At 43.2% G+C, this 25,871-nt stretch overlaps 1 pseudogene; it reads right to left on the reverse strand.

Moving 5' to 3' along the window:
• Positions 1 to 355: 355 nt before the first annotated feature.
• Positions 356 to 25,871, reverse strand: LOC104667462 (annotated as a pseudogene).

Consider the following 25,871-nt stretch of genomic DNA (forward strand, 5'->3'; position numbering starts at 1 on the left):
GGCGGATCATTTGAGCTCAGGAGTTTGAGACCAGTCTCGCCAACATGGTGAACCCCACCTGTCTCTACTAAAAGTACAAAAATTAGCCAGGCGTGGTGGCGGGCGCCTGTAATCCCAGCTACTCAGGAGGTTGAGGCAGGAAAATTGCTTGAACCTGGGAGGTGGAGGTTGTTGTGAGCCGAGATCACAACACTGCACTCCAGGGTGCGACAGGAAGACTCGGCCTCAAAAAATAAAAATAAACTTAAAAAATATTTAACAATACTCATTTTATATAATTATTTAACTTTTGTTTGTTGAAAATAACGAAGATATGGGAAAAAATAATTACCTCCCAAAATTTCTGGGGGCACTTTCAATCTTCAGCAAGCACTGTATGCGTGACACAGAAAGCAAAAGACAGTCCAGTCCAGTTTATGCCAACAGCATTACTGTGACGCATAGAATTAGGGAGGATAGCCCCCGAGGGTACCGGGCGGAGCACGGAACTGCCCGAAGAGCTCACTCGGAAGACCTGTGCTGGGCCCGCCCCAAACAAACACAAATCAAAGCCCCTGGGGGCGGGGGCGGGGGCGGGGGCGGGGCCTGACGGTTTGCGTTTAATGAGATCCTCGGGTAGCTCTAATGAGCACTATGATTAGTCCCGTTTTAGAGGAAAGAACCAAAGCCTAAACAGGTTACCCAGCACAGCTGGAACACTGTCACAACTGCTTCCCGCAGCCCCCGTGCAGCCGCCGTCCCTCCCCATCTCTTACTTCGTATCTAAGTTACCTAGTGCAGGTTTCCTAGATGGGCGAGCTGGGAAGATGAAAATAATGACAGCTTCCCCTAGTGGAGGAGTGTGGCAAGTATCACAGCAAGCTGCCCAGTTTCATTATTATTGGTAATTTTTCTTAGTTTGGGCTTTGTGTAAGCTCCCCCTTGTCTCAGCTCCCTGCCCCGCCATCCTTACACCAAGCCCAATCGTTTCCTCACCATTAACGCCAGACCTAGGGAAGGGGCTTCTTTATGCGGCGCTGTATTTAGTTAAGAGTATTTGTTGAGAATGCTCTACACCCCACCCCACCCACACAAATACAAACGTTTGCAAACGTTTGCTGGGAAGAAATAATCTCTTCCTTACAGTAGAGTACGAATAAATATAAAAGGAATGATGGAGTTAGAATATCACCAATAGATGTAAAGCTAGTGGGCAAAAAGTTGATGAGGAACAGATATTTTGCCTCAAAATATCTGCTCACAATTACAAAGGGGAAAAGTTTACAGTAGAGAAACTTGACAGATGTACCTTAATCCAAGTACTCAAAGTAAACATCGGGGGGCTGAAGTGGGGGGATCACTTGAGCCTGAGAGGTCAAGGCTGCAGTGAGCTGCGATTGTGTCACTGCACTCCAGCCTGGGGGACAGAGTGAGACCCTGCCTGTTAAAAAAAAAAAAAAAAAAAAAGGCCGGGCGCGGTGGCTCAAGCCTGTAATCCCAGCACTTTGGGAGGCCGAGACGGGCGGATCACGAGGTCAGGAGATCGAGACCATCCTGGCTAACACTGTGAAACCCCGTCTCTACTAAAAAATACAAAAAACTAGCCGGGCGAGGTGGCGGGCGCCTGTAGTCCCAGCTACTCGGGAGGCTGAGGCAGGAGAATGGCGTAAACCCGGGAGGCGGAGCTTGCAGTGAGAGATCCGGCCACTGCACTCCAGCCTGGGCGACAGAGCAAGACTCCGTCTCAAAAAAAAAAAAAAAAAAAAAAAAAAAAATATATATATATATATATATATATATATACACACACACACACATATATACACACACACACATATATATAGTTAGGAGGAAAATTCTAGTGTCTAGCACTATACGGTGACAATAATTGATGACAATTTATTATATATTTTCAAATAGCTAGAAGGGTGGATTTTGAATGCTCCCAGAACAAAGAAATGGTAAATGCTTGAGGTGGTGGAGGCACTAATTGCCATGATTTGATCATTGCACGTTGTATACATGTATAAAAATATTACACTGTACCCATAAATATGTACAACTATTATGTGTCAGTTAAAAATAATAAAAGCAAAAAATCTACTCTTAGAAAATTTCAAGTATACATTATTATTTATAGTCATCATTCTGTACAACAGATCTCCAGAACTTACTAACATTATATTAATTCTGATCAAATTACTAGGTACACAGAGTTATGAACAAAATGGTATCTGGAGCAAGAAATGCTCAGCAAAACAAGCAAACAAAAGAAGAAGAAGAAGAAGAAAAGGACAAAATGGTGACAAAAGGCTTATATCAAAAACCATTTCTTGTGCCCTTTCCTTTCTTGCCTTTGAGTGCTAATTCCCAGAGGCCATCACTTTAAACTCATTTTGCTATGGCCTCTGGTATTTATAATTATATTTCTAAATAATGTTTATATTGCCACTTCTTGATTTGTTTTCCTCAGTATCTGTCGACTTCCTGGCATAACACAGTGCTGGGATTTACTTCCCTTATGAGGTCTTAACAATGTCCTTGCCTCCGTTCTACCAATTTGATTGGATCACAATCTTATGAAATCAAAATATTTACATTCTTGTAGATATCTCAATATTGTTCCCTCAGCCAAGTCCTGCACTAAAATTGTTTCATTTCTTTCTTCCCCTGGAGTTAATAATTGCTTCAGATATCTTCCCTTCATTTGCTTATATGTTTTTGTACCTACCAATTACCTAGTGTTTTTTGTTTTCAGATGCTCCAACTGATCTATCAAATGTCTAGTGATAATTATCCAAAAACTAAGAAACACTGGATACTGTATCAGCCCCATTATTTTCCTGAAGGCTTCCCTCTCTCCCTTGCCCTCCATCCTTCTACTCCAAACTGGACTCAGCTCTCTCAGCCTGTGGTACAGCTGGCATCCTGGCATGTCTCTGCAACATCATGTGAATATCCTGCTGCCTCTTCTGTGTGCATCTCCTGTTCCCTGGCCCCAGATCTTTTTCCTTGGTTTATCCTCTCACTGTGTTGCAGCACATCTTCCAGTGGCTTCCTGAGACAGAGTGAATGGAAGCCAAGTTTTCTGACCCCACATATTTTAAAATGTCATTGTTCTACCTCAACTCCTGATTACTAGTTTGGCTGGATGTAATGCTCTAATTTAAACATAACTTCTCCTCACATTGGGAAATATTGCTCTGTTATTTTTTAGTTCCCAGTGTTTTTGGGAAGAAGTCAGTGTCATGTGGAGTCTTGGCTCTTTGCATATGACTTGTCTTTTCTCTCTGGAAGATTTTAGGATTCCCTCTCTACCCTTGGTTTTCTAGAATTTCTCAGTAATGTGCCTTTTTTTTTTTTTCTTGATGGAGTCTCGCTCTTTTGCCCAGCTGGAGTACAGTGACATGATCTCGGCTCAATGCAACCTCCGCCTCTCGGGTTCAAGCAATTCTCCTGCCTCAGCCTGCTGAGTAGCTGGGATTACAGGCGCCCGCCACCACGCCAAGCTAATTTTTGTATTTTTAGTAGAGATGGGGTTTCACCATGTTGGTCAGGCTGGTCTCGAACTCCTGACCTCGTGATCCACCCACCTCAGCCTCCCAAAGTGCTGGGATTACAGGCGTGAGCCACCACACCCAGCCTGATGTACCTTCTTGTAGGTCTTTCTTCATTCACTGTGCTAGTTACTTGGTAGATGCTTTTTGTTGGTAGAAGAGCTGAGATAGGACTGGCTTGTCTGGCATAATGTAAAAGAGTCTTGCAACATGTCCGGGGTCCAGGGTCTAAAACCCCTCGTGGCCTTTGGAATACCAAGTGCTGTGCCAAAGGGTGGAAGGCTGCCCTACTGCACCAGAAATCTAAGCCCAGGGCATAAAATCCCTTGTGGCTTGGATGGAATCCAGGGCTCAGGGCATAAAACGCCTCATAACCTCTGGAATGTGCACAGACTTGTTCGTTGCTTTCCCAGGCTCGTAAACATGTTCTCCATTATCTCAAGCAGCAGAGCATATTCTATATGCATCAAAGAAAATGCTAAACCATCACAGTTACACTTGATGCACTGCTACCTTTCTACCCCCATGTCCCCACACCCTCACCTTTTACCCCCACATCCACATGTCCTCACCACTTGCTTGTTTGATCACCAATAAATAGTGTGGGCTCCCAGAGCTTGGGGCCTTCACAGCCTCCAATCTAGCATTGACCCCTTGGACCCACTTTATGCACTCTGGCCTTTTCGCATTCCTTTGACCCCGCCAGACTTTGTAGCCCCCACAGTCTGGTGTTGGGCCTGATCACCCCAACACTTTTGAACTAGAAAATTATGTCCTTCTGGCTGGGTGTGTTGGCTCACACCTGTAATCCCAGCACTTTGGGAGGCCAAGGCAACAGATCATGAGGTCAGGAGATTGAGACTACCCTGGCTAACATGGTGAAACCCCATCTCTACTAAAAATACAAAAAATTAGCTGGGCGTGGTGGCGGGTGCCTGTAGTCCCAGCTACTCGGGAGGCTGATGCAGCAGAATCACTTGAACTGGAGAGGCAGAGGTTGCAGTGAGCCAAAATTGCGCCATTGCACTCCAGCCTGGGTGAAAGAGCAAGACTTCATCAAAAAAAAAGAAAGAAAGAAAGAAGGAAGGAAGGAAGGAAGGAAGGAAGGAAGGAAGGAAGGAAGGAAGGAAGGAAGGAAGGAAGGAAGGAAAGAAAGAAAAGAAAGAAAGAAAGGGAGAAAGAAAGAAGAAAATTATGTCCTTCTATTGTGTGAAGCTACCAGCAGGTTCATGTGAGCTGGGTAATCTCATTCTTTTCTTCCAAGAACAGAGGTATCAAGGCCCTGGGAACCTTATAAGTGGATGGGGAAAGGGGGCCTGAGGTGAATCCAACAAAGTTGCAGCACCCACTGAACTCATGTCCCAGGGCTAGGCTCTGCCTGAGGACAGTAGACATGGGTGAGACCCACTTCCTGCCAGTCCCATGGTGGGGCTCAGGACACACATGGTCCAGAAGGCCCCCAGTTCCAGGCTAAATTTACATGCACCTACCTGCATGTAGCATTCTTTGAGCCACAGGACAACTTAGGGGAAGAGGTAGCTCCAGAGAGTAGGATAGGAGAGAAGTAAATAATGGAGTGGGGAGTGGCCTTGTGGGGAAGGGGCAAAGGCAAGGCTGTGTGTGTGTGTGTGTGTGTGTGTGTGTGTGTGTGTGTGTTGTGTATTGGGGGAAATGGGGAGAGCATCTGAAGTTTTATCTGCCCCCTTTTTCTGGCACTGCACCCCTTTTCTTCCTGAATAGTTTTTCTTCCCATTATGGACTGAATGTCCCTGTCTCCTCCAAATTCACATTGAAGTCCTAATTCTCTGTGTTGCTGCATTTGGATATAAGGCCTCTCAGGAAGTCATTAAGGTTAAATGAGGTCCTAAGGGTAGGGCCCTGATTCAGTAGGATTAGTGTCCTTATAAGACGAGACACCAGAGAGTGCACTCACTCTCTCCTCACAAATACAAAGAAGAGGTCACGTGAGCACACAATATGGCAGCCACCTATGGGTCAAGAGAAGCCTCAGAATGAAACCTACCTTGCTGGCACTTTGGTCTTGGATTGTCCAGCCTCCAGAACTGTGAGAAATAAATGTTTGTGGTTTAAGCCACCCAGTCTGTGGTATTTTGGCACGGCATCCTGAACTGTCTAATACATCTCCTCACCCTACTTCAACCACATGACACTAGAGGGCTTGGAAGTTCTAGTGTCCCAGCTACCCAGCCAATCCAAACCAGACAAAGCAGAAACTGTCTTCTGGAATTTTCTGAATAGGAACTAATGGAGGGAAGCCCCATCCTTTCTTGGGGGCAAAGCCAGGAAGATGGAAGCCTCATGCTGCCAACAGCCTGACTCCAACCTTGCAGGGAAAGTTGCTCTGAGAGCACAAAACTGATCTGCAGACTGAGGTGGAGACAGAGACAAGGGAAAGAGCCTGCAAATCCCAACAGCACTGGTGACTCTGAGACCAGGTATTCCTGAGCCCCAGCTGTTCCCTGCCCTGCACGTGGCTAACTTACTGACCAATGAACTTCCCTTCTTGCCTAAGCCAACTCAAGTGAATTTTTTGTCACTCACACCCAAAGAGCCCTGACTGCAATGGCAGGGCATGACAGGGCTGGGCTGGCTGGGGCAGAGGACAGTGTGGGTGGAATCAGCTGTGACAGGCACACAGAAAGTATAGTTATTGCATGGACTCCATGAGATCTTACTCCAGCCCCGACTGTGAGCAAGGCTAGGCTCATACGCTCAGTAGGTCAGAGTGAGGGATTTGGTCAGAGGTGCCATGCTCAGGGCCATCTTTCTATGAGTCAGACTCTTCAGCATCAAAGGCTTTGCCATCAGAGATAGTTTTAGTCACATCTTGTGTTCACTTGATCAATTGCTGTTCTCCTAGTTTCAGAATCTTCAAATTAGCCTTCCCCACATGGATGATAGGAAGCAACAGGCATCCTGGCCAGAAGCCCAGACCAAGAACAGGGCTCCTGCCAGTCTGCCCAGGGTTCCAGAGGGCAAGACCAAGGGGTGGTGGGAGGAGCTCAGCCTGGGCAGCTGTGACATGTCCACCACTCTTGATCTGTCTCCAGGAACTTTTCACCCCTCAGGTGTGGGCCCTCACTGGGGCACACGTGGGAAAGACAATGCCCATGTCCCCGACTAGTTCCCCTGTCAAAACAGGTCATTGCACCAACCACCTTCCTCCATTAAAACTGGACAGACCAAGGGTCACTTTCCTAATGGATGGGTCTTCTCGGTCCATCTCATGCTTCCAACAGGGCTCCATCCTGGGAGGGGAATGTGCCATACCAGGGCAGTCATTTTGACCCAGCCTCCAGCCAAAGCCAGTTCCCCTGTCAAGCAGGCCCTAGAGTTACACTGGAGGGTGACAGGCCTCATCTGGAAATTTCTTGCTGAAAATTGTCAGTTTCTCACACAAGTACAGCCTGACAGTTTAATTCAAATTAAACCCAGAAGGAGACTGCTGCTTCAGTCTCAACTGCTATGTAGAGCTGTTGTGTGCTAGAAATTGTGCAGTCAGACACTGTGCAGATTGACTCAGTAGATACAGCAAGTACACACATAGGGCACCAACCAAGAATGAGTGCGTATACACACACACATGAACACGAACGACAGAAAATCTAGAAACAAACTGTTTTAATTTCAGGTGTCATGGAAGTTTTGTGTCATTTCCCCAAAAAAACACAAATTTTATTTTATGATTTAGTCTTGTTTTTATTTAGAATCACTTAAGGAAAAGGAGAGCTGAGTGCAGTGGCTCATACCTGTAATCCCAGCACTTTGGGAGGCTGAGATAGAAGGATCATTTGAGCCCAGGAGTTCGAGAGCAGCCTGGGCAACATGGTGAAACCCCATCTCTATAAGAAAAAAAAAAATCAGCCAGATGTGGTAGCGTGTACCTGTGGTCCCATCTACCAAGGGAACTGAGGTGGGAGGATCACTTGAGCCTGGGAGACAGAGGTTGCAGTGAACCGAGATCATGTCACTGCACTCCAGCCTGAGTGACAGAGTGAGAACCCATCTCAAAAACAAAAAAAAAGAGAAAGAGAGAAAAAGATAGAGAAAGAGAAAAGAAGAGAAAGAGGAGAGGAGAGGAGGGGATGGAGGAGAGAAGAGGAATGGAGAGGAGAAGAGAGGAATGATATCTGGTATCGGAAAACTTAAGCAGATGCATCTGAGAACTTTGAGCCTCCAGTTTCCACTCAATGCTCTGGGCTAAAAGAAGTAGCCCCCTTTCCTTGCTAAGAGAAGGGCAGCTGACCCTTGCCTGCAGACTAGGCAAAGAGCCTCCAACAAAGCCTTACAGCAGGATGAGGTGTGTCATCATTGCTGCCCCACATTGACACCAGGCTCTGGTCATTCCTCATCATGGCCCAAGGTCACAAGCACAGTCTGCTCTGGGAGAACGATTTTTTTTTTTTTTTTTTTTTTTTTTTTTGCCAAAAATGTTGTAGGGCTGCCTAGTGTGTACTGGCAGAATCTGGGAGAGGAGGTGGAGGAGTGGATATAAGGGTGTTGGACCAGGGGGAGACTAAAGGCTGTATACATGAGAATACACTGACCTGGGAGGACGCTCAGGATTTAATGGCTTGGCAAGGACACCTGGGGCTGTAACATGCTGCTGGAGTGGCTTCTAGAAATGTGGACGTAACAGTTGCTGCAGTGAATTAGGCGGAGATTATACAACTGCATTCACGAGGCATCAAAGAAGCTGGAAAATACAGGGAGGTAGGAATGTTGGAATGGTTCATTATATGCCAGCAGATTCAGAATCCACCACTTGACGATGTGCCCTTGGAGGCCTCACAGGAACTCCCCTCTCTAGGCTAACGAGGAAGGCACTAGTCAGAAGGGCACCTGAATCTTTCAGAGACTCAGTGGCATTATCCTTTGTAGGCCAGGATCGACAAGAGGAGATGTTGCCATTGGACCAGGCTTTGTGGTGTCAGTGGGAATGGTGGAAGGCCAGAACAGCAGATGCCAGGTGGTGGCATGTCACCACCAACAACAATGTGGATGTAATTAACTTAATTGGTAGGAAGGCTAGAGTGATAACCAGGATCCCTTGACCTCCAGGGATCTCTTGTATTGGCTAAAAACTGCTGGCATTCCTGCATACCGCTGCACTCCAGCCTGGGTAACAGAGTGAGACCTTGTCTCAAAAACAAAACAAAACAAAATAAGTGTTGTTATAAAGGCACCAATTGTATATGAAGTTCCTGAAATTCTGAGTTCCACTAATATTATTTGTGTGATTAAAAAAATCCATGCTTAAAAGCAACACACCAATAGAGGCAAGCAAACCATGTTTTGAACAAAATAACTATCAATTGTGATGGCACGTGGATCTCCCCTTTCAGAACCCTGAGATTCTCAGTGCCATTACGCTAAGGGCTTTCTGCAGACAAGGTAACTATCAGAATCACATGGAGAATATCAGAGCCTGGAAGGACACTTGAGAATTTTCTATTTCAACCTTCTTCATTTATACAGAGACAAGACTGAAATTCAGAGAGTTCTGGTTTGTCAAGGCACACCACTAGTCAATAAACACAGAGCCAGAAGCTAGATCTAGCTCAGTGTTCTTTTAAGGCTTTAAAAATTCCTCTCTGCTAGTAAAGCTTACAGCCTGGCAAGAATATAATATATACACACAAATACAGTTATTTCCAAAATAGTTTGGTCAGGGCAGACCCTGCATTTCTCCAATTTATAATTTATTTTTAAGAATTGCAAAATGTGGGCCAGGCATGGTGACTCACGCCTGTAATCCCAGCACTTTGGGAGGTCGAGGCGGGCGGATCACAAGGTCAGGAGATCGAGACCATCCTGGCTAACACGGTGAAACCCCGTCTCTACTAAAAATGCAAAAAATTAGCTGGGAGTGGCAGCGGGCACCTGTAGTCCCAGCTACTCGGGAGGCTGAGGCAGGAGAATGGCGTGAACCTGGGAGGTGGAGCTTGCAGTGAGCCGAGATCGCACCACTGCACTCCAGCCTGGGTGACAGAATGAGACTCTGTCTCAAAAAATAAATAAATAAAAATTTTTTAAAAATTGCAAAATGTGTCTCCAGTATTCTTAACAGGATATCATTAACCAATCCCCATAGTGGGTTGGACATCGAGGTTGTTTCCAACTGTTTGCTTTTATAATTATTCATTATAATGCTAAAAAATTGGAAACAACCTAAATGTCCAATAATACAGGCTTTAATTCTCTATAAAGTGAATATCAAATAGCCATAGAAAAAACGTTAAAGACCCAGAAGTGTTGCTAACTGAGCAAAAATACGCCATTTCAGGTCGGATGCAGTGGCTCACACCTGTAATCCCAGCACTTGGAGGCTGAGGAGGGCAGATCATTGAGTCCAAGAGTTTGAGACCAGCCTGGCCAACATAGCAAAACCACATTGTAAGGTACATGGATGTGCTTTGGTCAAGGAATAGGCCAAGGCGGATAGCCAGGCCTGCATGACGCGAATTTGGCGTGCAAGCACACAGCTTCACTTGTAATATAACCTGTTTGTGTAAGTTCATACTTGGCTTTATGCCACTGTGGTCTGTAAAAGGTATAACTGCCCTGTTGATGCTGTGCATAAGAGACATGGCTCTTGGGGGCTTGGCTCAGCTCAGCTCAACATGGCTTGATATGACGAGCGCACTGGCACCCAGAGAAAGAGACAGCCAAAAGCCGTCCATCTGGCAGACAGATGGGAGGGAGCCAGGACACAGCTGGGCTTGCTCATGCCCAGAGAGAGAAGGAGTTAAGCTGCTGACCCTGAAGGCGAGGGAGAGCCGGCTATGCAGCTGTGTGTGGGGGCAGCTGGCTCAAGCAGCAGAGACAGGGTGAACAGTTTAAGAATAAGCTGCTAATAAGAGAGCTAGTGTAAGGAAGCTGTTAATGAGAGCTGCCCCTGAATAAAACTATCTTTCACCTGCCTACAGCCCTCCGAAGGGTTTTTTCTGCTCACCCACCAACTCCCCTCAGACTTCAGCATGGGCTGGACCTGGACCCTGGAATCTGACACACATCTCTACTAAAAATACGCATGAACCCAGGAGGCAGAGGTTGCAGTGAGCCAAGATCACGCCATTGCACTCCAGCCTGTGCAACAGAGCATGACCCTATCTCAAAAAAAAAAAAAGTGAAAGACCATTTGTCCAGTATAAACTCTTTCAAAATATATACTCTAGCACAGAAAAGTCTAGAAATGTCATCAATGGTAATTTCAGGAAAGAATTCTAAAGTGATTTTTTCGGTTATCTGCATTTTTTTTCTTTTATTTTTTTGAGATAGGGTCTTGCTCTGTCACCCAGGCTGGAGTGCAGTGATGTGCAGCCTCGACCTCCCAGGCTTAAGCAATCCTCCCACCTCCGTCTCCTGAGTAGCTGGCACTACAGGCACATGCCACCACCCCTGGCTAATTTTTGTATTCTTGTATTTTTTGCAAAGATGGGGTTTTGCCATGTTGCCCAAGCTGGTCTCAAGCAATCTGCCCACCTCGGCCTCCCAGAGTGCTGGGATTACAAGTGTGAGCCATGTGTGCCAGGCCAACGTTTTCTTTTCTATAATGGCCATGACCATGGGTTTCATGTACCAACATTTTTCTAACAATAATATTTACAAAGCATACTATGAAAAATGTTCAGAGAAAGAGAATACAAAATTGTAAAAATCATATATAATTAGGTTTTTGCTTGTTTTTAAGGCAAGAAAGAAAGTAGATTGTCCAGGAAGTTACTTCCACTTTGTGTTTTTCTGCTGAACTCATTAGGAACTCTAAAAAGTTCCAGGAGTAGAATCACAGGGTCAAAGTATCCTGGCTTTAACTTCTGATTCAGAGAATCCTGACAACTTACATTATCACCAGCAAGGTCTTTGACTACACAAGGAACTCTCACCTTAAAGCGTTTCTCGTCTGACATCAGCTGCTCAGCTTTCCGCTGATGTGTTGACTCCAGAAGGCTTCTTGAGTTCTGTGTGTTCAGCTGGCCTCCAGTGGCCCCATTATTATTTTCTGCCAGGTAAAGTTCAGTCACCTGTACACAGATCTCATCACTCATGATATGCTGCAGCTGGAATCAAACAAAGGCAAGCTGTTAGTGAACACGGAAAACATTTCTTCGTTACACAGTCAATGTTCCTTTAACTGATCCAGTCACTCAACTCAAGAGAGGTTTTGGGTTTTTTTGGCTGGCAATTTTAGAAAATTCATCACACAAACCACTGTATCATTTTCTTGGAGAATAATCAAGCCAAGATTTTGTACCATATCAGTGATTCATTGTAAAACTTTCATATCTATTTAAAATAAAAACCATAGATTACTCAGCTTAATGTACAGTTTATTTAAAATTCTAAGGATCTTTAAATAATTTTCCATGGGTTATATATTTATTGCATTTTTAAATCATTTACAATTTGCTTTCACACATATTCTCCCTCATTTGATCCTCATAACTGCCCTGGGAAGCAGATTGGAGACAGAATAGGGGCCTGTTAGGAGACAGATTTACACAATGCATAAGAAAGCTCACTATGAGCTGGGTGAGGAGGGGACACTTGGAGAATCATGAATGCAATATCTATGTCTATATTCCCAGCCCAACTACAAAGCCTGAAACTTGGTAGGTATTTAAGAAATAGCTGCTGAATTATTGCCTAGGGGCACTCAGCTGAAGAAGCAGGGTTGGGACTAACAGTCAAGCTTCCTGACTCCTAGCCCAATACTTTTCCAAACACACCACCTATCTTTCTATATCTGATAGAAAGTATAGTGCTTAAGTTGTACATAATGTTAACTCATTTTCAATATAGGCCAATCATGATTGACTATCAGTAGTTTTTGCAACAATCTAAGAAACTAATGACTAGAAAGTTGAACCTTTCAGAGTTCCCATTCTCATGTCATATGCTATTTCTATTTTGAAATAAAAATACTTTCAAATGAAACTTTGTCCATCAAAATGACAGAGAAGTGAAAAATAGATATAAGAAGAAAGTAAAACATTAATTTCAATATCAATTTGTCTATTTTACTTTAAAATTATTATAACCACCAAGCCATTCTATTTTTAGGAAGTTACATTCTCTTTGAAGTGTTAGGAACTATGATAACTATTCTTAACTTTAAGTCCTAAATGACCAGTATATGTATTAGTAGATAACAGGACAAGAGCAAGGTCAGAAGGGTGACTGAGTGTGGCAGAAAGGGCAGTAACTCCAGCAACTGCAGATGGATAATGACAATGAATCCAGATAATGGATCTGATGCAATCATTCAAATAATGCTTATGAGTACTTGATAACATAGGGAAAAGCTTCAGATACAGTGTTGTAGAGACAAAAAGGGCAAGGTGGAAAAAAATATGGAAAGCATGACTTCAATCATGCATACAGATGCTTCCACTTTACACTTTTTTTGTTTTGTTTTGAGACAGAGTCTCGCTTCATCACTCAGGCTGGAGTGCAGTGGCATCATGATCTTGGCTCACGGTAGCCTTGACTTCCTGGGCTCAAGCAAGTCTCCCACCTCAGACTCCTAAGTAGCTGGGACTACAGGCATGTGTCACCACACCCAGCTAAGTTTTTGTATTTTTAGTAGAGATTGGGTTTTGCCATGTTGCTCAGTCTGGTCTCAAACTCCTGAGCTCAAGTAATTCGCCTTCCTTGGCCTCCTAAAGTGCTGGGATTACAGGCGTGAGCCACCGCCTCTACTTTATACTTTCTTGTTGAAATAGACTCTATTACTGATTCCCCACCCATGCCCTCTTTTTGGATATCCAGCCTCTCCTTGAGTCTCTGGAAAGGGCAGGACTACACATCCAGGGACAACTATGGAACTCCCACCCTCACTGCTAGGCAGATCAGATTCTCTATCCTCTCATTGGATAGAGAGTGCTCGATAGATTTTTTTGCAGATGAGCATCTGTATGGAAAGGTCCAGTAACCCTGGGACCAGGGGTACTGCCAGGGTAAGCCAAAGTCTCAGAGGCTGGAGGAGCCTGGTGTACATGCTGAATGTCCATCTGCAGAGCAAAGCACAAGCATGGAGCAGAAGTCCAGAGAAAGGCATGCAGGAGAGAAAAATAATCTCCCAGCCCAGTCCTTCCATGGTGTGGTCATATGTTGAGTTCTGTACTTTGATGTCTGTGAGATTGCCTATTGTATTCTTAATACAAATCCCTCTTAAGCCAGCCAGAATAGGCTAAGATAAATGTAATGACTTGACTTGGCTGGAGTGCAGTGGCATGATCACGGCTCACTGCAGCCTAAACTTCCTGGGCTCAGGTGATCCTCCCACTTTAGACTCCTGAGTAGCTGGGACTAGAGTCATGAGCCACCACACCCAGCTAATTTTTTGTATTTTTGTCATAAAAATATTATACTTTTCAGAAGAAATCATATATAATACACTGAAAATCAGTGATTGATTTTCTTCTTTTTTTCTGTGAATGTGTAGATGTTTGAGTCTCTTGTATTTTTTCTTTTACACAGGATATGAACTGTTTGAAAACTATTTCATTATCTTCATCATCACCATTTGTTTCAGACACTTCAGATTTTCCTCTCTCCAAAAATGTTGACGTACAAACTGCTGTGGGGCCCTGGGTATCCACAGTCTTCTCAGGAGAGTCAGGAGTGCCTAAAACCTTTTCTTTTTCTTCTTACATAAAACCTGGCCTTTTGTAGATATCTGATTATTCATTTTTGAAATACTTTCCATTTTCTGTAAAATCAAAGAAGGAAAATCATAATCAATTCCTTTTTAAACTAATTTCTTCCAAAGTAATCTTTCTTTCTTTTTAAATCGCCCCTCCATCTGCAGCTTTTGTGTAAGTGCTGATTCTGATTATACGTTTCACTGATGGATATGATGGCTGCTTAAATGGAATATCCCAGTCTTTAAAGAGTTCTTTCTGACTTTTTCAGATGGCATGAAATGACACTCCGAGAGTCTTTCACCAAACAGGTAGTTGTTCATCGTTTTAGCAAGTATCTTGGCAATATCCTCAGACTCACACTCCACACTTGCATAGCCTTTGCTATTTCCAGTCCTTTTTATTCTGGATAGTCTGAACCTTGTAACAGTGCCACACTGGGAGAAACAGGAAAGGATCAGAGTTTCGTTCAGTAGGTTAGAAAGGTGGCGCACATGCACGACTCCAGGCGAAAGGTGTTCTTGTATTTTTCCCCAGATTATGCACTTGCGAACCTGTGCCAGAACTCGAGTGATCTGCCTGCCCTGGACTCCCAAAGTGCTGGAATTATAGGCGTGATCCACCACACCCAGCCTTGACTTTGAAATGTATGTTGTACATCCAGTCAGCAGTAAACTCTGAGGGAACACCAAAGATGAGGAGAATGAGAGAAGAGATACCTCCAGTTCAAGGAATTAAGAAGAGATGCTTTAAAAAAGTTTTTAAAGGGTTTTAAAAAGTCACTGTGGCTCATGCCTGTAGTCACAGCATTTTGGGAGGCCAAAGTGGGTGAACTGCTTGAGACTAAAAGTTTGAGATCACCCAGGGCAACATGGCAAAACCCCATCTGTACAAAAAAAATACAATAAATTAGCTGGGCACAGTGGTGCCTGTGGTCCCAGCTACTCGCGAGGCTGAGGTGGGAAATTGAGGCTGCAGTGAACTGAGATCCACCACTCCACTCCAGCCTGGGAGACAGAGTGAGACCTTGTCTTAAAAAAAATAAAAATCACTGTTTTAGGGTTTTCTGGATGAAATCTCTGTTTCCATTTTTTAAAAAAAAGGTGGAGACAGTATGCATTACTGATTTAAAATCATAATCAGATGCTTAGAGTAAATAATTGTATCTATTATTTCAAAAACCAACCTCAGGATTATTAAAAGTTAGTTTTATTAGATTTTTTTTTTAAGATGTGCTGATTCACTCAGGTCTGTCACTTTTCTTCTAAAAGCAGCAAATGCATTTAACATTTTACTGAGATCCTCAACAGCTGCCATTTGCTTTGTATAGCAAATTGTTTGCAAAGCAACTTTTTTCCATTTTTGATATTTTCATGAAAATTATGTTCTTCAGTTTTAAAGCCCCATCCCTCTCCCAAAGAAAGATTAATAACTACCAAGTAATTATTATTTAGGAAAATAACAACAACAACAACAAGAACAAAAAACTCCATCTTTTAAACACTTCTGGAACATGGGTAAGGGTCCAAAGTCAAGACCTTCTGGGCCCAATGGAGGTGCTAGGCTGCCTCAGGACACCATCAGCACTTCCCCATCCACAACATCCTCAACAGGTGGGAGCCATGCACGGACCCTGGGGGGCTTCCTCTTCCACAAGCTCTCCTCTCTATTTCCTCTCCACCCTTGCTCTTGGGCCTCCCCTCTGAATCTGCATAACAAAGGCAGCAGGGTCTTTAATACTGTTCTGCTTTGTCAATGGAGACAGGATACTCTAGAAAACTGAGAGATTCCCTGGTCCAGTCTGGGGGAGGAAAAAATATGCAGTGTAGCATAGATGGTTTTACTTGTCCACTCAGACACACGCTCCTACTTATTAGATGGATGTATCAGATGCTTCAAAAGTCCTAACGTGTAGTAGCACAAAGGTTGCTTGTAAAAAAGATGTTGCAAAATGATAAAAATTTCTGCAGCAGTTCAGGCTCCTGATGACAAAGCTCTGAAAGAGATCAAATGAAATAATGAAATCCACAGGCAGATAGCCCGGGCGGCGCCTTGAGCCTAGCTAAAAGTTGACCCTAAAGGCAGACAGCCCGGGCGGCGCCTTGAGCCTAGTTAACAAGTTGACCCCAGACCCAACCGATAATGTTATCTATAGATTTCAGATGTTGTATAGACAAGCATTGTGAAAGTCCCTGTCTTGTTCTTTTTCTGTTCTAAATTACTAGTGCTTGCCATATATCTCTCAAACTTCCTGAGCCCAGTATAAACATATCCCTCCATATATCTCTCAACTTACTGGACTCATCCCACTACATGTCTCCCCACCATATATCTCTCAATTCAAAGACTACCATATATCTCAACTTTAGAAAGACACCACCTGGAAAGTCCCCGATAAGAGCACAGTCGTTTGTGAGAGCGCGGGAACCAATAAAAAAACTGCTAAATGTATAGACTTAAAATGTTAACCAATTGTAATGCTGTAACCTAGAGAATTTCCTCGTTCCTCTGCAACTTTACAAGTCCTGTTTACATTAGGCTATAAAAGGCAAGCGCACGCATTGTTCAGGGCCCTCTTGTATATTGTAAAACGGAGGGACCAAGTTCGAACTTGCATTAAAGATCCTTGCCGCTTGGCTTTGACTCTGGTCTCTGGTGGTCTTTTTCGGGGAATAAAAGGTCTGGGCATAACAGCTCATTCTGATAAGTAGTTATTTTGACATGCACAGCAGCTGTGCCTATAAGTCCTGTGTTCAGAGGGTTTCATTTAGACTGCAGGAAGTTGGAATCCAAGTTTGAAAGGCTCTCTGCTGACAAAATTGCTATATCCATCAATGGATTTCTACTCTGTAATGAAAGGAACAAACTATCAAAACATGTTATATTAAGGGAGGAGACCACCTCTCATATTGTCTTACATCCAATTTCTGCTTCCAAAGAAAGAAGAAGTAAAAGCTAAAAGGCAGAAATGAACTCCACAGGCAGATAGCCTGCGCACACCCTGGGCCTGGTACTTAAAAATCAACCCCTCACCTAACTGCTTGTGTTATCTATAGATTCCAGACATTGTATGGAAAAGCCTTGTGAAAATCCCTGTCCTGTTCTGTTTCATTCCAATTGCCGATGCATGCAGCTCCCAGTCACGTACCCCCTGCTTGATCAATCGATGACCAACCCTCCCACACAGACCCCCTTAGAGTTGTAAGCCCTTAAAAGGGACAATAATTGCTCACTCAAGGAACTTGGCTTTTGAGATGCAAGTCTGCTGGAGCTCCTAGCTGAATAAAGCTCTTTCCTTCTTTAATGCAGTGTCTACGGGTTGTCTGCAGCTCATCCTGCTACATTTCTTGGTTCCCTGACCGGGAAGTGAGGTGATTGGCAGATGGTCGAGGCAGCCTCTTAGGTCACTTAGGCCTGCCCTGTGGAGCATCCCTGCATGGGACTCTGACCAGCTCTTTGGATCCAAAGAGTGCTGCCAGGTAGGCAATTGCCTCAGAGGGATGCCTCACCAGAGCAGCTTGTGGCCAGCCCCTGTGGAGGATCAATGCAGTGGCTGAACACTGGGAAGGAACCAGCACTTGGAGTCCAGACACCTGAAACTTGGTAAAACTGGTCTCTGGAACTTGCCCACTCCTTTTGAGTGGAAGCATGGCCTGATCACCCACAGCATGCCTATACCGGCACTTTGGTTTTTGTTTTTGACTTGACTTGGATTGCTTGATACTTTGGTTTTGGTTTTGACCTAGCTTGGATTTGTTGATACTCTGATTTTGGTTTTGAGTCTGGTTTGGTATAAATTGTAAAAGTGTGTGTATGCCCTTTTTACCCATTCTTTGTTTTGCGGTGTGCCGGTGGTGTGAGTGTGGTGTTTTGTTTCAAGGAAACATGGGTCAGGCACGAAGTAAGCCCACCCCACTAGGAGCTATGTTGAAAAATTCCAAGAAAGGATTTAAGGGAGATTACGGTGTTACTATGACACCAGGAAAATTTAGAACTTTGTGAGAAATAGACTGGCCAGTATTAGACATGGGTTGGCCATCAGAAGGAAGCCTGGACAGGTCCCTTGTTTCAAAGGTATAGCACAAGGTAACCTGTAAGCCAGGGAGCCAGACCAGTTCCCATACATAGACACTTGGGCCCCCACAGTGATTGAGAGATCAGCAGCATAAGTGGCTGGTAGAGGCAAGGAAAGACCAGCAGAGAGAGAGAGAGGAAAGAGATAGACAGGAAAAGAGGCAAAGACAGAGAGGAAGAGACAGAGAAACAAAGAGAGAGTCAAGGAGAGGGAGAGAGAGAGAAAGAGAGAGAGGCAGAGAGTGAGAGGAAGAGACAGAGGCAAAAGGAAAGTCAGAGAGGCAGAAAGTTAAAGGGAGTAAGAGAGAGAAAGAAAGAGATATACAAGTAGTTAAGAAAAAAAAGCATACCCTATTCCTTTAAAAGACAAGGTAAAATTAAAACCTATAATTGATAATTAAAGGTATTCTCCGTAACCCTATAACACTCCAATACCACTTTGTTGTCAGTGTAAATGAGGGCATACCCTGAAAGCACTGAGGCCACTGATAACCCGTAGCCTTCCTATCAAAAAATCCTTAACCCAGTAACCCACGGATGGCCCAAATGCATTCGATGTGTAGCAGCAACTGCTTTGCTAACAGAAGAAAGTAGAACAATAAGTTTTAAAGGAAACCTCATTGTGAGCACTCCTCACCAGTTCGGAAGTATCCTAAGTTAAAAAAAAAAAAAAAAGGCACAAAGGTAGCTTACTAACTTAAAAATCTTAAAGTATAGGGCTATTCCATTCAAAAAAAAAAAAAAAGATAATTTAACTTTAATCACTGAAAATTCCCAGCCGGGCGTGGTGGCTCAAGCCTGTAATCCCAGCACTTTGGGAGGCTGAGGTGGGCAGATCACAAGGTCAGGAGATGGAGACCATCCTGGCTAACCCTTGAAACCCCGTCTCTACTAAAAAATACAAAAAACTAGCCGGGCAAGGTGGCGGGCACCTGTAGTCCCAGCTACTCAGGAGGCTGAGGCAGGAGAATGGTGTAACCCCGGGAGGCGGAGCTTGCAGTGAGCTGAGATCCGGCCACTGCACTCCAGCCTGGGCGACAGAGCGAAACTCCGTCTCAACAACAAGTTTCCTAACAGAGATCTAAATCATAATTACCATACAAAGGTCCAACCAGACCTAGGAGAAACTCCCTTCAGGACAGGAGGGTAGATGGTTCCTTTTGGGTAATTGAAGGGAAAAAAAAATAAGCCATTTATACCAATTCTAAGTTAATTTGGACTAAACAAGGTCTTATTAATAGCAAAGGATAATTGAAATCCCAAACTTACAAGATTTTCAACAAAAGTAAAGTTTGCTAAAAGTTAACAGTGTAACATGTATTATAGTAACTTCTAATCTTGTGGCCTTAGACAGTCTAGTCCACAGACACGAAAGAAGTTTGCTTTGGAAAAGAGAGATTATCATCTTTGAAAAAAGAAAGGAAAAAATGGAGGCAGAATTTATGTAAAAGAATGCTGCATGGCAAATTCTTATCCTGAAATAAGTTAACTGGTTGTTTAAAGAAAGAAATGTTTGTAATAAGTCAGAAAGTTGAGACATGTCGAAGAATTGTCTGCAAAAGTCATGCAAAAAATGTATGCAATAAATGTTGTATAATTTAAAAGTAATTAGGCCTCCTGAATGTAAAACTATTGAAAAAACAGTTTATGTGCAAGATGTGTAAGGAAAGTAAAATATACTTCTGGTAAAACGATTATATGGAGGCATAAGAATGTGGATTTTTTACCTACATTAAAAGGTTAAAAAAAATTGTTTGTTTTCAAGGTTTAAGCAAGTCTTAAAACATTAGTTGTAAAGAAAATTCTGGGTGTAAACATATTAGCTAAAGTTAAAGGGGTATCATCCAGTTTTTCTGTGAACTGGACCTTAAAGTAAAAACACAATGGGTTTTTCTTAAAGCACTAACCTACTCTTTAACAAAAATTATAAAAGGTTAAAAAGAGTCTATAAAAATCTTACCTTATGGTCAGACATTAAAAATTGAATAAATATGTCTACAAAGTTTTATTAAAACTATGTTTTTCATTAATAACACACTAATATAAAGGTGAAATTTAGCTTATCTGGTATAAAAATCATACAGAAAGCATTTTCAAACATAAAATGGTGCCTGGCTTTCTTTGGTCTAAAAACTAATAAAAATAAGTGCTAAAGGAAATTTCTCAGTAAGAAGGCACCAAGGACTATAAAGTCCACTGCTGATGCCCCCACATTTAAAACAAACGGTCAATTTCTCAAAAATTATATACTTGGTTTATCTTCCACTTTCCTTTCCCTCAAAACTAAAAGTCTTTTAGCACATGTACCACACCTAAAATTTCCAGTAAACCAGCACCAGCCTGAAGATCACATTCTCATCAAAGGATGGAAAGAAGGACAACTCAAGCCAGCCTGGGAAGGACCCTATCTTGTGCTACCAAGCACTACACTGCTGTTCATACAGCAAAAAAGGAATGGATTCGTCACACCCGAGTCAAGAAAGTGCCAACCCCTCCAGAGTTGTGGGCCATAGTCCCAGGGGAAAACCCTACCAAACTAAAGCTAAGAGAAATTTAACTCTTTCATCTATTCTATTACTCTTTCTTCTTTCCTCGCTGTATTGCTGATCATCTAGTTATTAACGTAACCAAGTCAATTTCACCTCAAACTGTTGCATTTAATGCTTGCTTTGTTATAACCTGTGGGGACTTGCCAAGTCAAAGACAGCTCTCTATTTCAGAAAAGTACTTCTGTCCCTCTTGACTCTCCTCAGACTAGGCATTAGTAAGTTAGGACCATTTAATTTGAGGAGATTTCAATAAAGACCCCAGTGTCAACCAGGAGTCTTGCCCCCTGCCTCCTTGCAATATAGAATTTCTATCCCATAGTTGGTCCAATGTTCTGTGGACCACTAAAGAGCAAGGATGGACTGCCCCAACCAGTTTTTGTAATATCCTAAAATCATACATTCATTTTACTGCAGGATCATAGAAGTTAAAGACTTAAAACAAACCTTGACAATTAACACAGGATACCAAGATGGAAATGCCTGGTTGGAATAGATCAAATATTCTGTCCACATGTTAAACAAAAGCAATTGTTATGCTTGTGCACATGGCAGACAAAAAGCCCACATTGACCACTTTCGACTAAGGTTGTCCTCCAGTCAGCCAGGCATGGACTACATGGTAGCTCTTTTCCAGGATTCTACAGCCTTGAATAACAAGTTGTGCCAAGCTCTCTCTCTGTTATGTCCCAAAGTTCAACACCCTGAGGGTCAGCCCCTGAGGGCCATCCAGCTTCCATCTCCCAACATTAAGTTCACTTCGTGTCTGTCAAGACAGGGAGAAAACATAGCATTCCTTGGAGACCTGAAGGGATGCAGTGAGCTTAAGAATTTTCAAGAGCTTAGCAATAAGTTAGCCCTTGTTCATCCCTGAGCGGATGTGTGGTGGTATTGTGGTGGACCTTTACTGGACACTCTGCTGAATAACTGGAATGGCACTTGTACTATTGCCCAATTGGCTATCCCTTTCACCCTGGTATTTCATCAACTAGAGGGAGGGTGGGTATTAGAAGAAGGATGGATCCGGTTATCGGACAGAAGAATAGCTGTGTCACAACTGCTAGGAGCTGCAGCCATACTGGCTGTGTATGAGATCACCCACCTAGGCCAAGAGTCACTTGAAAGTTGTTAAGCTGGTACTTCTACATCTCATGTCTGTCAACCCTTGCCAAAACAGTGGCACAGCAGTGTGTCACCTCCCAGCAGCACAGTGCTAGGCAAGGTCCAACTGTACTGCCTGGCATACAGGCTTATAGAACAGCCCCCTTTGAAGATCTCCAAGTAGACTTCACCAAGATGTCCAAATGTGGAGATCTCATCCATAGGTTTGGACTGCTCTTACGAATTGGGTTGGACAATGGGCTGGTGTTTGTGACTGACTTGTTACAGAGGACAGCAAAGGTGATCGGGTGTAGATCAAGGATTAGAACATAGCACCCCTTGTGGCCACATGAAAAGGACCCCAGACCATCATCTTGACCACTCCCACAGCTGTAAAAGCAAAAGGAATCCCAGCCTGGATCTACCACAGCCACGTGAAACCCACAGCACCTGAGACCTGGGAGGTGAGACCAAGCCTGGACAATCTCTGCAAAGTGACTCTGAAGAAGATGACAAGCCCTGCTCCAGTCACACCCGGAAGCTGACTGGTCCATGCATGGTCGAAACATGAGGAAACTCACTATGGGACTTACTTTCCTTAAATTTTGGACTTATACAGTAGGGACTTCAATTGACCTTCCTCAAAATAAGGACTGTTCCCAGTGTATACATCAGGTCACTAAGATAGGGCAAAAAGTTAAAACTGTCTTTTTGTTCTATAGATATTATAAATGTGCAGGAACTCTAATAGGGACTTGTTTGTATAATGTCACCCAGTACAAGTTATGTAGCCCAGGAAGTGACCAGCCTGATGTGTGTTATAACCCATCTGAGCCCCCTATGGTTACAGTTTTTAAAATAAAATTAAAAACAGCCATCTGGTGGGGTCTAGGCCATACTAAAAAGAATCCATTTAGTAAATTCCCAAAGTTGCAAACTGTGTGGACCCACCCAGAGTCCCACCAGGACTGGACAGCCCCCACTGGATTATACTGGATATGCAGGCATAGAGCTTATGCCAAATTACCCTACCAGTGGGCAGGTAGTTGTGTTATTGGCACTATTAAACCATCCTTCTTCCTACTGCCCATAAAAACAAGTGAACTCCTGGGCTTCCCTGTCTATGCTTCCTGCAAACAAACACAAACAAAAAAACAAACAAACAAAGCTATAGGTAATTGGAAAGATGATAAATGGCCCCCTAAAAAAGTCATACAATACTATGAGCCTGCTACTTGGTCACAAGACAGCTCATGGGGATACCGGACACCCTTTATATGCTCAACCAAATCATACGGTTACAAGCTGTCTTAGAGGCCAGGTGTGGTGGCTCATGCCTGTAATCCCAGCACCTTGGGAGGCCAAGGTGAGTGGATCACGAGGTCAGGAGACCAAGACTATTGTGGCTGACATGATGAAACCCCATCTCTATTAAAAATACAAAAAATTAGCTGGGCGTTGTGGCAGGTGCCTGTGGTCCCAGCTACTGAGGAGGCTGAGGCAGAAGAATGGCGTGAACCCAGGAGGTGGAGGTTGCAGTGAACTGGGATGTGCCACTGCACTCCAGCCTTGGTGACAGAGCAAGACTCCATCTCGAAAAAAGAAAAAGAAAAAAAAAGAAAAAATCACTAGTGAAACCGGCAGAGCCTTTACTATTCTGGGCCAACAAGAAATTAAGATGAGAAATGCTATCTGTCAAACTAGATTGGTTCTCAACTACTTGCTAGCAGCTGAGGGAGGAGTCTGTGGGAAGTTTAACCTTACCAATTGCTGTCTATACATAGATGAACAAGAGCAAGTAGTTGAAGACATAAAGATATGACAAAACTGGTACATGTGCTCATGCAAGGGCACCATGTATTTAATCCTGGGGCCATGTTTAGAAAATGGTTCCCAGCACTAGGAGGATTTAAAACTTTTATAACAGAAATTATAATAGTAATAAGAACCTGCTTACTACTCCCTTGTTTGCTACCTGTACTCCTTCAAATGATAAAAAGCTTCATCACTACTTTAGTTCACCAAAATTCTTTAGCACAAGTGTACTATATAAATAACTATCAATCTGTCCTACAAGAAGACATGGGTTGTGAGGATAAAAGTGAGAACTCTCACTTTGAGTGAAGTTCTCAAAGGGGGAATTAAGGGAGGAGAACACCCCTCATATTGTCTTATGCCCAATTTCTGCCTCCAAAGAAAGAAGAAGTAAAAACAAAAAGGCAGAAATGAAATCCACAGGCACATAGCCCAGCATGCACCCTGGGCCTGGTAGTTAAAAATCAACCCCTCACCTAACTGCTTGTGTTATCTATAGATTCCAGACATTGTATGGAAAAGCATTGTGAAAATCCTTGTCCTGTTCTGTTCCATTCCAATTACTGGTGCATGCAGCCCTCAGTCACAACCCCCTGCTTGCTCAATCGATCACGATCCTCTCACGCAGACAGCCTTAGAGTTGTAAGCCCTTAAAAGGGACAGGCATTGCTTACTTGGGGAGCTTGGCTTTGAGATGCAAGTCTGCCAAACCTCCCAGCTGAATAAAGCCCCTTCCTTCTTTAACACAGTATCTGAGGAGTTTTGTCTGTGGCTCATCTTGCTACAATATGTCATGGAACAACCTCAAAAACATTAGCTAAGTAAAAAAGCCAGATATGAGACCACATATTGTATAATTCCATTGATTTGAAATGTCCAAAAAAGGCAAACTGATAGAGACTGAAATGGGCTGATTACCTCAAGAGGCAGCGACTCAGGCTCTCTAGACTACAGGTAATATATCCATGAGAAGAAATAAGGAAAAGAAAAGAAACTTAAATATAAATAAATGAAAATAATACTTCTCCCTGATTATAAAGAAAATCACATTATTTTTGTAATAATTTAGAAGACAAAATGTGAAGAAAAGTCTTTAATTTTGCCATCAAAACATTCTGGTTTGTTGCTTTTTATACTTTTTTATGCATATAAACATTTTTAAAAAGTAGAGTCATTATATAGTCTTTTGTCGCTATATTTTGGACATATTTCTATGGCAGTAAATCTGTCCTTGGCATCATCATTTTTAATAGCTCGATATATATTAATTTAATCATTGCCACCCCAGAAGTAAATTTTCTTATACATATATTTTAATGGATTAGAGGAAACATTTTTGGATTGAATTCATATAAGTAGAATTTCTGGAGGAAAATAACATAAAACAGTTTTAGGGTTTTTAATAGAAATTTTCAAATTATCCTGGAGAAAAATTGGTTCAGTTTATACTCCCACCAACAGGGGCAGAGCTCCACATTCCCCCTTTCATTTGTACTCCTTACTGGTTTTTAAGCAGAAAATCTCATTGTTTTCATTACATTTATTTGGTTTCTAATGCTTTTGAATCTTTTTTTGTGTGTGTGTGACAGAATCTTGCTCTGTCATCCAGGCTGGGCTGCAGTGGCGTGATCTGATCCTGGCTCACTGCAACGTCTGCTTCCTGGGTTCAAGCTATTCTCCTACCTCAGCCTCCTGAGTAGATGGGATTATAGGTATCCACCACCACGCCTGGCTAATGTTTGTATTTTTAGTACAGACATGGTTTCAACATGTTGGTCAGGCTGGTCTCACATTCCTGACCTCAGGTGGTCCTCCTGCCTTGGTCTCCCAAAGTTTTGGGATTATAGGCATGAGCCACCACACCCAGTCAGCACAGCTAACTTCTAATGAGACTACCTTAGACAATTTACTTACTGTCTCTGAGCCTCCGTGTTCTCATCCATGAAATGGGTTTAATCACCCAGATTTGTTGAGATAATTAAAAGAGAGAATACCTGCAATGCAACAGCACCATGATAACACAGCTGACTCATCAGCTTCAGTGCTGGTCTGTCCTCTCTCACCTTCGATTGCAAGGCCCCTTGCTGTCCTTTCACCACCAGCAGAAGTGTGTTCCCCCGGGAGGCTGCCAT

Source organism: Rhinopithecus roxellana, chromosome 5, assembly GCF_007565055.1.
Source record: "Rhinopithecus roxellana isolate Shanxi Qingling chromosome 5, ASM756505v1, whole genome shotgun sequence".
Taxonomy (NCBI): domain Eukaryota; kingdom Metazoa; phylum Chordata; class Mammalia; order Primates; family Cercopithecidae; genus Rhinopithecus; species Rhinopithecus roxellana.